Genomic DNA, 16,987 nt, shown 5'->3' on the forward strand with positions numbered 1-16,987 from the left:
CCAGAGCTGGATGAGAGCTGGGGTTGGGGTGAGGAACCCCTCCAGAGCTGGATGAGAGCTGGGATTGGGGTGAGGAGCCCCCCCGAGCTGGATGAGAGCTAGGATTGGGGTGAGGGACGCCCTCCCACCCCCACCCCAAGCTGGGAGAGGGGGCATGAGGAGCTTCCACCAGAGCTGGGAGAGGGGGTGAGGAGCTCTCTCGAGCTGGTTAAGAGCTGGAGTGGGGATGAGGACCCCCCCCCCCAGGAGCGGAGGCAGAACTAGAAGAGGGTCCCCAGCTCGCTGCTAAGTTGCAGAGGGGGACGCGGCTGTGGGTTCAGCGCGGTGGCATCTCCGGATTCGTGCTCCCTGGTTCAGCGGCGGGTGGGGGGACTTGCATCGCACAGCATCCTCGTGATGATTTTTCTATCGGGGGGGATGGCGGTGGGAGCAGGTGCCAAACGCCTCTGGCATCCCAACTTAGTTCCCGCAGGAGCGATGCATCCAACAGGCTGGGGGGAATTGGGGTCCCTCTGTGCTGTCCCCCCACGTTTTTTTATTGCTGGATCCGCCTGCAAGGTCGTCCCAAAAACTTGGTGCAACCTTGGCTTTTCTTGGTCCCCACTGGGATGGGGAGTTGGGAAGTCTTTGCTCAGCCTGTCCTGGCGGAGCACCAGCGGATGGTGCTTTGGAAGGAGGGGAAAAAAAGGAGCAAAATCCAAAGAGGGAATGGAGGAGTCAGGAGCCAGCCCCATCTGGCCGGGAGCGCTGAGCCTGTCAGCTTGCGTTAGTCTCTTTGCAGCCATCTGGAGGGGCTGTGGGAGTGGGGTTCCCTCCGTGGGAGGAGAGGATTGGGCCACATCCTGCACCGGGGCTGCTTAAGGGAGCTGCGTTGCACCAAGCCTCGAATGTGCTTAGCCTCATCCCGGATGGTACCCGAGGCTTTGCAGGGGATGCAGCCACCCTTTAGGGATGGATTTCTCCTTCTGTGCAGGGAAAGGGGGAGCAGCCAGCAGCTGGAACCTGCTACCTCTGTGCTGACCCGGTGTCCGCCGAGAGCCAGGGACAGGATTTGGGCACCCATTCACCCAAATCAGCCCTGCCTGATCCTCCTGTCAGCTGAAATGCTCTGCAGCAGGGACTCTGGGGTGAGAAACCCCTCCTGCGTGGGGCAGGGGCTGCCCGAGTGGGGCTGGGGGCTGGCGTGTGCCAGGGGAGGTGGGCAGCCACCATCTCCGCTCAAACTTCTCTCTCTAGGCAAGCTGGGCCCACTCGTGTGGAGAGCCACCCCTGCCATATCGAGCGGCGCGGGCTGCTTAGCATGCACATCACACGCCAAGGCATTTCTCCTCTTTGCCTTCCTCCTTCGCTTGTTCTCCTTCTCCCAGGATTGCTGCTTCCCGCTTGGGATGCTGGCATCCCTGCATCCCCTGGTGCTGAGGGGCTTTCCTGGGGCTGGGATCCCTCTTCCCCCTCTGCTGCCGCCTCTGTGAGAACTGGGGATCCCCAGGAGGGGAGAGGAAGGCTGCCCTCTCCTCCTCATTTTCTCCTGCTCAGAATTTGTGCTTTCCTTTTAATTTCTTTTAAAATGCTTTTGGCTTCTCGCTTGGCTTCCCTGCAGTGTTATTCCCTATCCCCTGCCTCTGGTCATCTTTCATGCTTCCTCTCCCTGCTCTCCTGTCAAAGCTTGCACATCAAAAAGTAGTGAGGGTTTTTTTTTTCCTTTATTTTATTCCTCTCAGCTACAGAGCGGTGGGAAGAAATGTTGCCTCCCCGAGCAAAAATCCCCTGAATCTGTTGCCTTGTAGGTGTCTGATATTGGGTGCCAGAAGTCCCCGAGTCACTGGTGGCTTGGGGAAAGCCGGGAGCTGCACCGTATCGTGGTTTGGGGGGGACCCAGGGCAGAGCTGGGGGTGCTGAGCAAAGTATCGCACAAGGCAGTATTTGGAAGCAGAAAGTTTGGGTCTTTGAGGCTGGGAGATGTCTCTGTGTGCTGAGTTATTGGAGAGGTCTCCCCTTTTTGAGTCATTGGAGGGCAGGATCTCCCCTTTTTGGATTGTTGGAGGGCAGGAGGGGCCCCCCTGGGAGGTTTAGTTACATAATTATATTTAAGAATCATGAAAAAAATAGACAGCCAAAATAAGTTTGCTTTTCTCTAAGGGGATTTTTGAGCAAATTGGGGTCACTCAGCCCCAAAGGTAACATCTGGGTGTGCAGAATTGGTGCTGCTGCCTCATGAACTCCTCTGATAGTCACAGCATTTTTAGTGTTTCTAACTTTTCTCTGTCTCTTGGCAAGCGAAAGTGGAGCTGGCTTGTGTTTGAAAATGTGAGAACTATTGTCATGCAGGAAAACTGTGGGGTTTTTTTTTGCACGAATCTTCTACAAATAGCTCGAGAGATCTGTGCTGCCCTCTGCAGCAGTTTATCAATACTCCAGGTCGTTTACCTATTTACAGCCAAACAAACAATAAGGAAAGTGGTTTGTGAGGATGCTTGACAGTAAAGTGGAGCCTGAAGTGGGAATGCTCTGAAGTGCTTGACCATCTGCATTTGTGCAAACATCCATAGGTTCTCCAAGCTTTGCAGATCCACTGTTGGATTTTAGCTCTGTGTCCCAAAAATGGGAGCTGTGGGTGTGGTGTCCATCAGGAAGGAGCCCTCTGAGCCCTGGAATGTCCATCATGGTGTTTTGCATGGTGATGCTGCTCTTGGCAAGGGAGCTGTTTGCTACTGGGTGTTGGTGCTAGAGAGCAAGGCCAGGGCACTTGCTTGGATGCTGCATCTCCATGGGAATGAGATGCAGGCACCTGTGTCGTATCAGCACATGAAAGGGATGTAGACTGATAGAATGACCTGAGTTTGAAGGGACCTGCAAGGATCATTGAGGCCAGCTCCTGTCCCTCAGTGGGGCTCAGACATGATCTGTCTCGGATGTTCTTGGCAAAGGCTTGTGGATGCCTTGAAGTTGCAGCTTGGACTTGAGCTTTTGGTTTCAACTAGGGGCCAAAATGAGCAAGATGCCAGGGCTTGGGATTCTATATAGAATCATGGAATTATAGAATGCCCTGAGTTAGAAGGGACCCATAAGGATCACAGAGTCCAACTCCTGCTCCTGCACAGGACAACCCCAACATTCCCACTGTGGGGCTGAGGGCGTTGGCCAAAGGCTTCTGCAATATTGTTGGGTTTGGTGCTGTGACTGCTTCCCTGGGAGCTGTTCCAGTGCTCCACCATCCTCTGAGGGAAGAGCTTTCTCCTAATGTCCAACCTAACCCTCCTCTGGTGCATCTTCTTGCCATTCCTTCAGGTCCCAAAGAATCGCAGCCAGGCAAAGGTCCAGCCATGGTTTGGGGGAAGGAGGTGGCTGCAGAGAGCTGGAGTAGCCCGGGGGCGCTGGGAAACGGTGGCTATTTGGTAATTCTGCTCTCATTGTGTTTTGATCTCTTCTGTGTGGCTTTTAAATAGCAGCAACAAACATCTAGGACAGCACACTTAAGGACACAGGAGGGTTTTCACCTCCCTTCTTTCTGTATTTCAAAGTAGAGAGATGGTCTCCTCTGTGCCCCTGGCTGGTACCCACCTGGATTTCTTGAGGAAGAGGAGGGCTTGTATAGAAATTGCACCCCACCACTTAGGAGTGGAAGATGGAAGACAACTCTTCGCTCAACCATGTGTAAGAGGATTAACCAGGCTAAAAGGTCATAGAAGATTTAGCTGGGCCTTTAGCATCAGTAAGCCAAGAATTATGGGAATTTGATTTACAAATTAGCATAAAGACCTTATTCTAATAAGCATACGAGCTGAAATAGGTATGTAAAGTAATAGCATATGTCAACATGATATGCGGAGCGTTCCTCGTCCCAAAGAATTATTTGCTCCGTCGATGTGGCTGGGTTGCAGATAATTCCCAACCCAAAGCACGAGCTGCTCTCATGTGCCATGGAGAGGCTGGATTTGACCTGGAGACACATCTCATCTGCTTCCCCTTGGGAAGAGCATGGTTTGGGAGTGCTCAGTGGGTCAGGGCTGTGCATCCCAGGAGGACTTTTAGTCCACGGAGGCAGGAGGGGAAACCTCCTAGCAGTTCGTGCAAGAAGGTAATTGTGCTAATGAATGTGTATAAGAAAAATTATGTGTATCGACATCTTTCTGTGAATACCCAGATTTATTGTTCCCTGGGGAAAATATTAGATGTGGCTTTGTGGTGGTTAATAGTTACTGTGCAGGTCAATAAAATGTGATATTCACCCCAACAGCAGAAAATAGCTATTTAATAGGTAATAACAGTAATAATCAATACCTACATGATTAGATAACCCAGTTATATGCAGTACATAAAAGAAGGGGAATGTGCTCTGGTTATTCGAGGGCCTGATTTGGAGCGTTGCTGAACATCTGTCATTCGTGTTGATTTTAACTGAAGCTGTAAGCAGGTATCCAGAGCCTCTGGAAATCAGGCCACCGCGTGGGATTAATTGGCACATTTTGAAGACTCAGCAAGAGTAAACAGGAACCCAAGCAGACCTTTGCCACCCGAAAGGTGCTTTGGAAAGCAGGCTGCGTTGTGCAAAAACCATGGGGTGGCACCTAAAATGCTGAGTTGGTGGTTGGGATCTCTGCTCGGTGGCTTTGCTGTGGGCGCTCTGTGCAGCTTTGCACATGGAGTGTTGATGCATGGGGTGCTGCTGCTTCCATCCACTGATCTGGTGGGCTGGCAGAGTATAGCGAGGAGAGAAGCTGTTGTACTTGTTCCTTGCTGTGTATATGGAGACCTCCCTGTCAGAAGAGTTGTCATTTGTCATGAGAGACCTTAGTTTGGTGTTGGGAACATGTGCTGAGTTGGATCATTGTGTTGCTACAACTGCTTTAGGAGCTCTGGTTGTGGATCAGAGGTGTGTGAGGTACCACACTTGCTGCCAGCGCTTGCTTGCTCTTCTTAAAATGCAGGCGTGAAGATGTCTGTGGTTATCTCCAGGGGGGATATGTGAAGAGGGGATGATGTAAACCTGGGCTGCATGGCCAAGGAGGTATGGGACTGGTCAGCAGTCTGGGATGGGACTCCTTGACCAGCCAAGAGGAGATAAAGGAGTTTGACAAGTGGAGAACATCAAGTGGTAGCTGTGAGCTTGGAAAAACCCTTATCTGGTACAACTGGATATCTGAAGCATGACAGGACCATCCCAGCCAGCTCAAAGTGGAGTTGTCTACCCTTTACCTAAGAATTGGTGGTGCTGGCTTCTCTGGAGGCTGCAGCCAATCTTGGGATGTCCTAGTGCTTGGCAAAACCTATATTTTTCACTGCCTGTGTAGGCACTTTCACTATTACCGTAACCCTCGCGTGTGTTTTTTACTGTCTTCCTCTGCTGCCAACCCTGACTTGTACATTAAATGAGTGCATTTAATATTGGAAGTGTCTGCTTCATGTATTGTTCTTGCTGCTTTTGCTTAGAAGTATCCATATTTGTGATTTCTCCCCATTTTTTTATTGCCCTATGGGGGGAGAATTTGATCAGTTGACAGATCTAGGTCAAATTAGCAAGCAGGGCTTGCTGTTTTCTGTGATTAAATGGAGATGGAGGTAGAGGGGGAGAGCTCACCAACTGGCTTCCCAGCAACTTGCAGACAGTTGGTGGAGGTGGGTTCTCCAGCCTTCCTTTGCAGTCTGTGAAGAACCATGTGAGGAGCATTGGTCTGGCCGTGGGGATGAGAAAAAAAACCCCTCTTTTGTCTGTCTGTCCTTCCTGAGCTTCAACAGTGGCAAGAGGGCAAAACTTTCTTTGCTTGTTGCCCAGTTGAAGAAATACCTCATCAGAGCAAAGCTTTAAAGAGGATAAACTATTTTTTCTCCTGTTGTTACTGGTACAGCTGCTTTGTGCAGTGGTCAATGTGCTGTGATGCTTGGTGGGGCCCAAACGTGATCCATCTCAGACGTTCTTGGCAAAGGCTTGTGGATGCCTTGAAGTTGCAGCTTGGACTTCGGAGTTGAGCTCTTGGTTTCAACAAGGGGCCAAAATGAGCAAGGTGCCAGGGCTTGGGATTCTATATAGAATCATGGAATTATAGAATGCCCTGAGTTGGAAGGGACCCACAAGGATCACCGAGTCCAACTCCTGCCCCTGCACAGGACAACCCCAACATTCCCACTGTGGGGCTGAGGGTGTTGGACAAAGGCTTCCGGAGTGTTGTCAGGCTGTGACTGCTTCCCTGGGAGCTGTTCCAGTGCTCCACCATCCTCTGGGTGAAGAGACTTCTCCTAATGTCCAACCTAACCCTCCCCTGCCATATCTTCCTGCTATTCCTTTGGGTCCTGTAGTAGAAGTCCAAGCTGTCTCACCTTCAGCCAGCATCCTGCGCCTTCTGCACAAAGGCTTTCTTTGACTTCAGTAGGTTTTATGGCCAAAAAGAAAAAAAATGCAAAGGATGAGCGCTTTGTCACTGCGTCCCGTGAAACCCTCTAATCCCAGGGGCCTCCAGCTGGTGCACCATGCTGGTGCACCATGCATCGTACGTGCTGTGTCCCTGACACATTTGGAGCCATTGGTGCTACCCATGTCCTTCCTGAAGCACACACCTTGCTCTCGGTTAATAATAAATCAGAGGTGCTCTCTTTGCTGTGCTCTGTTATCACCCGCTAAGAAGGATATTGTGGATTTTTGATGCGCTTATAGTTGATATGTCCAATGCTAGAAGCTGTTGTACATTAATTGACCCTTTGACCCCCTTGTCCAGTTGACTGTTCCCACTGAAGACAATGTTTGGTTCTTGGCATCCTCTCCCCCTGCCTTTCCTTTCCTCTGACTTCTCCACCCCTGGCATGCTTTGCTTACTAATCAGGGGGAGCTGAAAAAGGCGCTCTGAGCAGGATTTCAAGCAGCCAAGGAGCCACAGCTCCAAAACGCTTTGTAGCAGCCACGTGGGGAAGCCAGGATTCTGGGAACCCAGCATAAATTACTGGTAGTTGGAGTATTCTCTTCAAAGCACTGGGGAGGTGGTGATGGAAGCTGGCATGGCATCCTCTGCCTTCTTATGGGGACAGAGATGAGCTGCTGCCAAGTTTAAGAGTCACTGTGTGGCACTGGGGACCGTCTAGAGGTTGGTGGACCTTGATATCGGTGGCGTGCAGCACGTTGTGTGAGGACACCTCTGTTCATAGAATCATAAGGTTGGAAGGGACCCATTGGGTCATGGAGTCCAACCATTCCTAACAGTCCCTAAACTGTGCCCCTCAGCACCTCATCCACACCCATCTGTGAGTCCAGAGCAGGGCCCTGAGGATGACCTGGGGCAGAAGCACCTCTGCTATGAGGACAGGCTGAGAGAGTTGGGGTTGTTCAGCCTGGAGAAGAGAAGGCTCCAGGGAGACCTTAGAGCAGCTTCCAGTGCTGAAAGGGGCTTAAGGAAAGCTGGGGAGGGGCTCTGGATCAGGGAGGGCAGGGACAGGATGAAGAGGAACGGTTTTCAGCTGAAAGAGAGAGATTGATATGAGATCTTAGGCAGAAATGTCTTGTTGTGAGGGTGGGGAGGCCCTGGCCCAGGTTGCCCAGAGCAGGGGTGGCTGCCCCATCCCTGGAGGGGTTCCAGGCCAGGTTGGATGGGGCTTGGAGCCCCTGATCCAGTGGGAGGTGTCCCTGCCCATGGCAGGGGGTGGGACTGGATGGGCTTTGAGGTCCCGTCCAGCCAAAACCATTCTATGCAGAGCGCTTACTTCTGGAGTTGCAGCAGCTTTGGCATGCAAGGAGGATGGGAGTAGGTGCTTGGCGGGGGTTAAGGGGGGAGCAGAAAAAGATGCTGCGAGCATGGAGGTCCTGGACTGGGTTGTGGTTCCTGAGTTGACAAATTTTCTTTGTCTTGCAGTGATTGAACATCACTGCGTGGTCATTCCCCTCCCTCACTGCCCTGGCACTCCATAAGGATTCCAGCCCTCTTTATCCTCTTTTGTCCAGTCTGGCTCATCAAGATTTGCCTTGAAATGGGGTCTTCCCCCCCTGCTGTGCTGTTGCACATCACTGAGCACAGGGAAACCCTGATTTAGCTTGGAGGAGGAGCTTGTAAAAGCACAAATGTTAATCCCATGTGGCTCACTCCCATCCTCCTGAGACTGGGGTGGGAGGCAGCAGCTGCGAAGAAGTACAAATTGCCACAGGAAATTGTGTAACGTTAGAAATCAAGAGGATTTTTCATTTTAGTCCAAAACGGAATAAAACAGAATTGCAAATTCCCACTGAAAGCAAATTCTGGGAAAAATAGGGATTGATTTTCAAAGTATTTTTGTTCTGATTCTGTGCTTGCAGGAGCTTTATGACTAAGTTGTGAAGTGCTTTCAGGCAAAAAAAAAAAGACATCTGAAGGCTGCATTCCAGCAGTATCAAAAGATCCTGGAGTCTTGAGCCTTGTTACACTTTGTTATTGTTATTTTTTTTCCAAACAGATTCTCTGCTAATGTTTTGATTTCTGCCAAAAATGGCATTCTTGATTTAAAGGACGGGTTTGAAAGCCCAATCTGATCCACATCACTGGAAGCATGACAAGCACTTGAAGCAAAGTTTGTTAATGCTGTAATATCTCGCCCTTTAAGTATGTTCTCCACTCTTTTAGAAGCTCTTTGATCAGAGCTACAACCAGAACAAGCCCATGCAATGTTCTAGGCTTGGGGAAGAGTGGTCTAGATGGACCTCAGGATGTTGGTTGACAGCAGCTGAATGTGAGCCAGCAGTGGCCAAGAAGGTCAATAGAATTCTGGCTTGGATCAGCCATGGAGTGGCCAGCAGAACTAGGGATGGGATCCTCCCCCTGGATTCTGCATTGGTGAGGCCGCACCTTGAATCCTGTGTTCAGTTTTGGCCCCTCAATCAAAGGAGGACACTGGGGGGCTGGAGAGCGTACAGAGAAGAACAGAGCTGGGGAAGGGTCTGGAGAAGAAGGGTTATGAGAACAGCTGAGAGCCCTGGGGTGGCTTAGTCTGGAGAAAAGGAACCCGAGTGGAGACCTCATCGCTCTCTGCAGCTCCTGAAAGAAGGTTGTAGCAAGGTGGCTGCTGGTCTCTTCTCCTACGGAAAAAGTGATACCACAAGAGGAAATGACCTCAAGTTGTGCTGGGGAGGTTTAATTGGATATTACGGAAAATTACTTCATCAAAAGGGTTCTCGGGCACCAGCAGAGGCTGCCCGGAGAGGTGGTTGAGTCACCATCCTGGAGACCTTTAGAAGACTAGTAGATGAGGTGCTTAGAGCTATGGTTTAGTAGTAGAGCAGTATGGTTAGACTTGATCTCAAAGGTCTCTTCCACCCTTTTGATCCGATGATTCTAATTTCCGAGTTGGGTTGGTGGTTTCCTAGCTTTCCTCCCATTCTGCAGGACAGATGGTATTTATAGATCACAGGGTGCCCGCATTAGACTTTTTTTGTCAAAGTCAATCCCCAAAGCCAGCACTGGGGTTTTTGATCGTGGGCCAAGGCATGGGAGAGCGACAGCGCTGGCTGGCAAGAGGTGAATTTGGATTTAGCGTGAGTGACATCTCTCTTAATGAAGCCCTTTCTGGAACGGGGCTGGCAGGGAACAGGATCCATTAGAGGCCGGGGTGGCAGCGGAGCCAAAACCATGTTGTCATTGAAGACAACATTTGAAAAATTGTATTATTTATTGTTTACCTTTTGTGCTGCCTTTCTGCACACGAACGCTTCCCATTGTACATGTTTGGGCTTCAAAACCTGACATCACATTAGCAGCAGTCTCCAAAGCCCCCAAATAATGCATAAACTATGATTATTCCTTCTGATCCACTTGTGTTTATGTAAATGGCTGGAAAAGCGGTTTTCAGCTTATTTCAGAAGCTTAAGGGATTCATACCAAGCCTATTATTGAAAAATCAGAAAGTGAAAAGCAACTTCTGAGACAAGGAATTAGCAACTCAATGGCAGCGTGCGTAGCGCTGGCTGTACCGGCTTTGGCTGTACCGCAGACGGGAATTCCCTTGGGAATCAAACACGTGGCAACAGGTTGTCGGGCTCTGCAGGGAGGGGGATATGAAGGAGGTTTGGAGCTAAACCAATAGAGCTGGAGAGGGAGCTGGGATGCAAACCTGTAGTGGTGTTGGTGTTTGACAGGTGGTTTTTTTTTGCTGGTGATGGTGCTTGAGGAGCATCGCTGGCTGGGAAAGCCATCACCGTGATAACCCCAACTCTGCATCCCTTGTGCTGGAAAGGGGCTGGTGGTGCTTGGGAGCACCTCTATATCCTCAGCGTGGCCGTCCCTGCTGTGTGAAGCCTTTCCCCTCTGTCCCAGAGGAGATGGGAACAGCTGCACATCCTCTTTGGGCTGTGGCCCCTTCCAGGCAGCCCTGCAGCATCCCTCCTCGCCTGCTGCGGTTTTCTCTCCCCTGGTTGGGTCCCTTTTCCCCCCTTCCTGATGTTAATTTCCCACCTGAGCACCAAGTACGTTATAAATAGCAAATCTGAAATGAATTTCCTAGCAGGAATCATTATCTCCCTCGACAGCCATTAAACATTCACACAAGCAGAGCGAAATGACAAAGGGGATTGATTTTTATAGTATGTTGGGGGGAGGCAGGAGAAAAGAAATATGTTGACAAGGTTTTTTTTCCTACCCCCCTTCCCTTCCAGATCCTTTATTTTGAGGTTTTTTAAATCGAGGTGGGAGGGAGCAAAGTTAGGAAACAATTCTGCCCCTCCGCTCTGGTGAGACCTCACTTGGGACTCTGTGTCCAATTCTGGAGTCCTCAGCACAGGAAGGACTTGGAGTTGTTGGAATGGATCTGGAGGATCCAAGGACTGGAGCACGGGCTGTATGAGGACAGGCTGAGAGAGTTGGGGTTCTTCAGCCTGGAGAGGAGAAGGCTCCAGGGAGACCTTAGAGCAGCTTCCAGTGCTGAAAGGGGCTCCAGGAAAGCTGGACAGGGGCTCTTCATTGGGGAGAGGATGGGGAGGAATGTTTTTTCAGCTGAAGAGGGGAGATTGAGATGAGATCTTAGGAAGAAATGTATTTCTGCGAGGGTGGGGAGGCCCTGGCCCAGGTTGCTCAGAGCAGTGGTGGCTGCCCCATCCCTGGAGGGGTTCAAGGCCAGGTTGGATGGGGCTTGGAGCCCCTGATCCAGTGGGAGGTGTCCCTGCCCATGGCAGGGGGTGGAACTGGATGGGCTTTGAGGTCCCTTCCAACCTGAACCATTCTGTGATTCTATGAAAATAAATAAAACAGTTTTTTGGGGTTTTTTTTCTTTTTTGAGAAGAAAAACAAAAACCAAGCCCTATTCCCTTTTTCAGCTCCTGCAAACCTTGTTCTGATCTGTGGGCTGCATGTAACTGGTAAACATGAAGTTAGTTACGTAGCCCCGACTGTTGAGATGAATATGTCAGAGTTAATGCCTCTGAAGATGGAGGGGGGGCTGCCGGGGGTGGGGGACCCAATCTCCGCAGCCTTCTCAGCAGAAAAAAAGTGTCAATGCAATAGTCAGGAGCCGGCGAGCTGCTGCCATATGAGGCACTGTAGCTGAAAATTTAACTTTGATTTCAATTTTCATATTTGTCAGCAATAATTAGATTCAAGAAATGTTTTTGCTGCTGTTCTAAAATACTAATAAGTAGGAGCCTTTGTAGTATGGCTAATGGAGTCTTTTTTTTTTTTTTTCCTAGGGGGCTAGAAAAATTCCATTAAAGGGGAGAGTCATACTACATTACCATGCTTCAACATGCATTGACACTGCTGCCCCAGGAATATCTGTGCTGGGAGAAAGCAGTTCTTGCTTCCAGCTACAGGGATGATGCCTGGGAACTTGGCTGGTGTGCAATGGTTGTGATTGTAGAGTGGTTTGGGTTGGAAGGGACCTCAAAGCCCATCCAGTTCCACCCACTGGATCACGTTGCTCGAAGTCCCATCCAACCTGTCCTGGAACATCTCCAGGGATGGGGCAGCCACCATTTCCATGGGCAACTTGTTCCAGAGCCTCTCTACCTTCACAGGAAAACGTTTCTCCATGAGATTTTATCTCAATCTCCCATATTTCAGCTTCAAACCTTAGATCAGTTGGGGATCTCCGCTTGTCAGAAGGGGCAGAAAGCCCCTTCCCACCCCGCTGCATGGATTTCCCTGGTGGCACGTGGCAGATTTTATCCCCGAGCAATGCTGGAAACTATAGTGCTATTAAATTTGCTGGCGATATGCACAGCAAATGGGGGAAGCTGTAAGTTGTGTCATTCTCGAGTTACTTCAGCCTATTAAGCAAACAAAAGCACTTGTGGAGTGAGAAATGGAAATGGCCAACGCGGCTCGATTAATCCTGGATGTACAATTCCATTAATAAGCCAGCTTTTAATAGGTGGCTCTTTCCAGGAGCTGCTGGGACTGAGAATTGATGTATTCACTGTAATTGTATTGCAACTAATAAGATATGAAGAAAATTGTATGGAGAACCTGTTCCTTTGCCACAGTTTTCCAATCAGCTGAAATAATGCTTCCCCCTGGAAGAGCCCAGCAAGGTAATGATACTTAAATCTAAATAGAAGCAGGAATATTTTTAATTATGGTCGAAGGGATGGTGGTTTGTTCTTTTACTTCCCTGTAGAGCAAGCATAAGCTATAACAACAGTTGGTACAAGTGCCAGAGGAAACTGGGATCCCAATCCCAATGGAAACATCCTGTAGTTGGATATAGAGGCTACTGGGTTGGATGGTGGGTTGTGACTGCTGATGCAGAGAGCCAGGGCTGGGATCCTCCAGCCTTTCTTTAGAGAGCTAAAGAAGGGGGGGGTTTTCTGGGTGCCTTGGCGTGGGGCTGCCCCCCTGGCATCTCACCCAGAGCCTTTTGTTGTCTTCATTGGCAGAGAGAGGGGCTTTCACCCTCTGCTGCCGACACGGTTTGCTGGGAGAGCTCATTAGTGAGCCTGAGGTCCTTGCTCTATTCATCCCTGTGTTTATTCAGACCCGTGATTCCAGGGCTCTGGCAGTCTGCTGATGCTCTTTGCAGTGAGCTCCTGTTTTCAGACCCCTCCAAAAACTCACCCTTGCCTTTGTGGAGCAAAGGCCCCTTTGCAACTGCGGCTCTGGTTCTCCATGGTATTCAGAGAGATTTGGGCTTTGAGCCAACTGGGCACCCAGACAAGAACCCCACAAGCCATCCCGTGGTGAAACAGCGAATCGTAGAATAGTTTGGGTTGGAAGGGGCCTTAAAGATCATCCAATTCCAACCCCCCTGCCATGGACAGGGGCATGTCCCACTGGATCAGGCTGCCCAAGCCCCATTCAACCTGGCCTCGAACACCTCCAGGGGTGGAGCAGCCACCACTTCCAGGGCCTCCCCGCTCTCATTGTGAAGAAGTTCATCCTTATGTCTAGTCTAGATCTGCCCCTCTCCAGTTTATACCCATTGCCCCTCATCCTATCACCACAAGCCTTTGTGAACTGTCCCTCTCCAGCTTTTTTGGTGTTCCTTCAGATACTGGAAGGTCACTATAAGGTCTCCTCAGAGCCTTCTCTTCTCCAGAGAACAACCCCAAGTCTCTCAGCCCGTCCTCCTATGGGAGGTGCTCCAGCCCTCTGATCATCTTTGTAGCCTCCTCTGGACCCGTTCCAACAGCTGCATCTCCTTATGTTGAGGATTCCAGAACTGGAGACAATACTCCAAATGAAGTCTCCCGAGAGAGGAATAGAGGGGCAGAGGTAGTGATACAGATGGTTTGCAGTGCTGGATGGGCAGTGGTACGTTTTCTCCCTTGTCCTGGCTTGCTGGGCTGCTGCTGTTACCCCCCAGGTTCATCGTTCCCCTGCCCAACCTGCATCTCTCTTGTCTGAGCTGCACCCTGAGAAAAGGGCTTTACCAATGAGCATCTCACCAAGGGCTCTTGCAGGACCAGCGTGGTGATGCCGTTGGTACAGCACTACAAAAATCCCAGGCAGGCTGGGTGGATCAGCACATCCAAAGCGATGCACATCTTCATAATATCAATGCAATTGTGGAGTAATGTTCATTAAAGCAAAGGGCACATTAGTGGTAAGAACTGAGTAATTCAAAATCCAGGTGGCCCCTGATTATTGCAACCGTTTCTTCATTAATGGGCTGGGGAATTTGAAGAAGTTTGCTGCTTCTTGTCTGTTCGTCACTGCTGGCCACTGGTTCGGGGTTGTTTGTTTTTCAGTCCTTCTGCCTATTTGTATGCATGTCTGACCCTTCTTTGGTAGCAGCCTAGAGAGTAAATATAAAGGGGAGGGGAAAAAAAAGGAGAAAAAGCGCCAAGGCACAGTTCAGCTCAAATCCCTGAGGAAACAGATGTGATTGCCTTACAGAAATGGTTCCAATAAGGCCAGAAAGGAATATTGCTTTTATAGCTTTTGGGATATAAAACATTTAGAAAATGTGATTGACTGGCTGAGCCTAATTTATCATTTACTCATTTCTTCCTCTCTCCATCCTCGCATCTGCCCGAACGCAGCAGGGTGCTCCCATGGACTCATTGCTGCCGATTTGCTTTTCTTTATCCTGCATATAACACACACGCAACCCCCTGTTTCCTTGCACGCCGAGCTGTGTGCATGCACCACAGGCACGTGTTCCTCGTGCTCCTGACTCCTTGTCCCTCCGCCTGTGTCATGGATTTATCATCATTCTGCTAAGCACTCCAACTTCTGTGGCTATTTATAATTAATGCTCAGAAACCTGCCAATCCATTTAATGACACTAGGAGGTCACGGCCTCCCTTATAGCTTCCCATTAATCATCATTAGAACAGTTCTGGGGTTTTTACATTCTTTTAAAATGTTAATTCACCTTTATAATGCTCCTTTCAGCTCTGACTGTAAAGGGAGACTCAGTAGTGACTCCAGACTGTCTTGCAAATGTGTGCAGGTGAAAGGCGCAGTGGGACAATTGCACTTGATAAAGTCTCTTGGATGTCTCCCGCTGGAATGAATTATGCTCACAAACTCTGCCAGATGGGATTTCTTCACTGCCCTCTGCCGCCTGCTCCTCGCAGCGATGCTGGCACAGCTCCCTCCCTCCTGGCTCCGTCTCTCAGGGTCCCACTGAGCCCCTCGCCATCCTTCCCTACCTGCAGAGACCTGTGCGCTGCTGGGAACCGTGCAGCAGGTGGTTCCTGGAGGGGAATAAGCTCATGGATGCTTGGGGAGAGCTGCGTGTGCTCTGCTGGGTTGTGCTCAGGCATATCTTTGCTGGGCAAAATTGCTTTGGCATAAGGTGGGCTCACGGCTGTTGCGTCCTGTTGGCATCTTGGTTTGGGTGGAGAGGTAAACATCCCTTGTTAAGGCTAACAAAAATCCCACTTCCCAGAGAGCAGGGCTGCTCAGAGGCAAGTTTTTCTTCTCTTTCCAGCTGCCACCCTGGAGGTAGGAAACGCTGAGCCCCTTTCCTGTGTCCCAAAGCACCCACTGTCCCAGCCCCGGACCCTCTGGGAGCTTGTGCGAGGGAACAGCAGAGGGGTTTTAGCAGAGATGTCAGGTGGTGGCTTGGAGGAAGGAAAGCTCTGAGCGCAGTCTGGTAGCTTTTGGCTAGCAGCAGCTCTTCTTAAGTAGCCCTCTCTTGGCTTGCTGTTGGAAGCAATCATTCCTTCTCTGAAGTCAGTCTGCGCTCGCTGTTAACAGGAATGGATCTGATGCAGATTCTGATGCAGTCCCCGGGGTGGGTGGTGCACAGCTTTGCAGGAGTTTGCTGTCGTGCATGGAGCCACGTGAGCTGCTTCTCTGACGAAGCTCCTGGAAACTCTTCATAGCCTTTGACAATAAATGTGCAAAGCATCCCATGACTCCTGCTTTCTGATCAGACATTGCTCAGCAAGATGGGGTGAGGCAGCCCCAATACACAGCCCCTTCGGTGGGAGGCACCCACAGCGCTGTATGGGCTCGGGGTGGGTGAAGGTTTGTGCTGGCCTCGCTTTTTGAGTGAAACAGTCTCGCTGCTGCTCCTTTGGGGAGTTCTGGTCTTGGTGAGAGCAGAGCCCAGCCCCATTTTTCTGAGTAAATACGCCAGCAGCATTTGGCTTAATGAACTGTGGCTTTTAATAAATGGCTCTTATCTTGCTGAAGTGCTGCTAAATTGTCAGGATTTAAAATTAGCCTAATAGATTTGCGGGTGATGTTTTATTCACTGGTTAGTTGGGAAGAGAGACAGAGAGAGGGTGAGATGGCTCCACCTAACTCTCCCTGAATTATACAAGAGTTATTTATTTGTTTGGGCCGAAGGGGAAGTGTTGTGGATTAATGTGTGATGCCTCAGCACCTGACTTAATGAGAATTTAGAGACCTATCCCAAGCTGATAGTCTCCAATTAATCATTTGGTGGCCCCTCTGCTTTGCTGGAGTGTGTTTTTCAAAGTGGTGGTTGGGTTGTGGTACCCATTGCTTCTTCCCAAGAGAGAGGGGTGGGGATGGACTTGGGGAGTCTTTTGGGTGCTGTGGTGGCTTGAAGGATGGCTTCATGAAGCTTTGCTCTGTGTTCATGTTGAAGTAGAGCCTGTGTGTCTCTATATCATATATATACCTCTGCAACATGTTTTCTTCAGCGTAAAGTTGAGCTAGTCCTTGCTTGGCTTCTGATACAGCCCATGAACTTCCAAGAGCTGCTTTGTGCCTTTACACCTTTTAGCAAAGTAGAGTGAGTTACGATCCTGTTGACAGCTTGGAGAAATATGGAGAATCAAGGCAGAACAGTGTTTTATAATAGAGTATTACGGTATCTGGTTGGGATGAAAGATGCCAGGGAAATGTCAATCACTATCATTATCCTAACAAACTGCCGTACCTACGGAGATAATAATAATATTTAGCAATTTTGCAGCACCTAACAAGCTCAAAGAGCACAGACGATAGCTAATTAAATCTCCTAAGGCTTCCTCCGGATGGATGTTTTCCTAAGAGTTTGGAAAGGCTCCCCTCCCCAAGTGTTTGCGTGAAGTTAAATACACTTCTCCCCTGTTTCCCAGGTAGGGAAAGATAGCAGTCCTGCTGAAAATCCTCTGTAAGGGTGAACTTGAGCTCAAAAGTGAGCT

At 49.8% G+C, this 16,987-nt stretch overlaps 1 protein-coding gene across 1 annotated transcript in view; it reads left to right on the plus strand.

Moving 5' to 3' along the window:
* Positions 1–16,987, plus strand: part of LOC104066067 (protein CEPU-1) — a 418,198-nt gene that overhangs the window by 682 nt on the left and 400,529 nt on the right. The window lies entirely within an intron of this gene.

The sequence above is a fragment of the Cuculus canorus genome, chromosome 23 (assembly GCF_017976375.1).
Source record: "Cuculus canorus isolate bCucCan1 chromosome 23, bCucCan1.pri, whole genome shotgun sequence".
Lineage (NCBI taxonomy): Eukaryota > Metazoa > Chordata > Aves > Cuculiformes > Cuculidae > Cuculus > Cuculus canorus.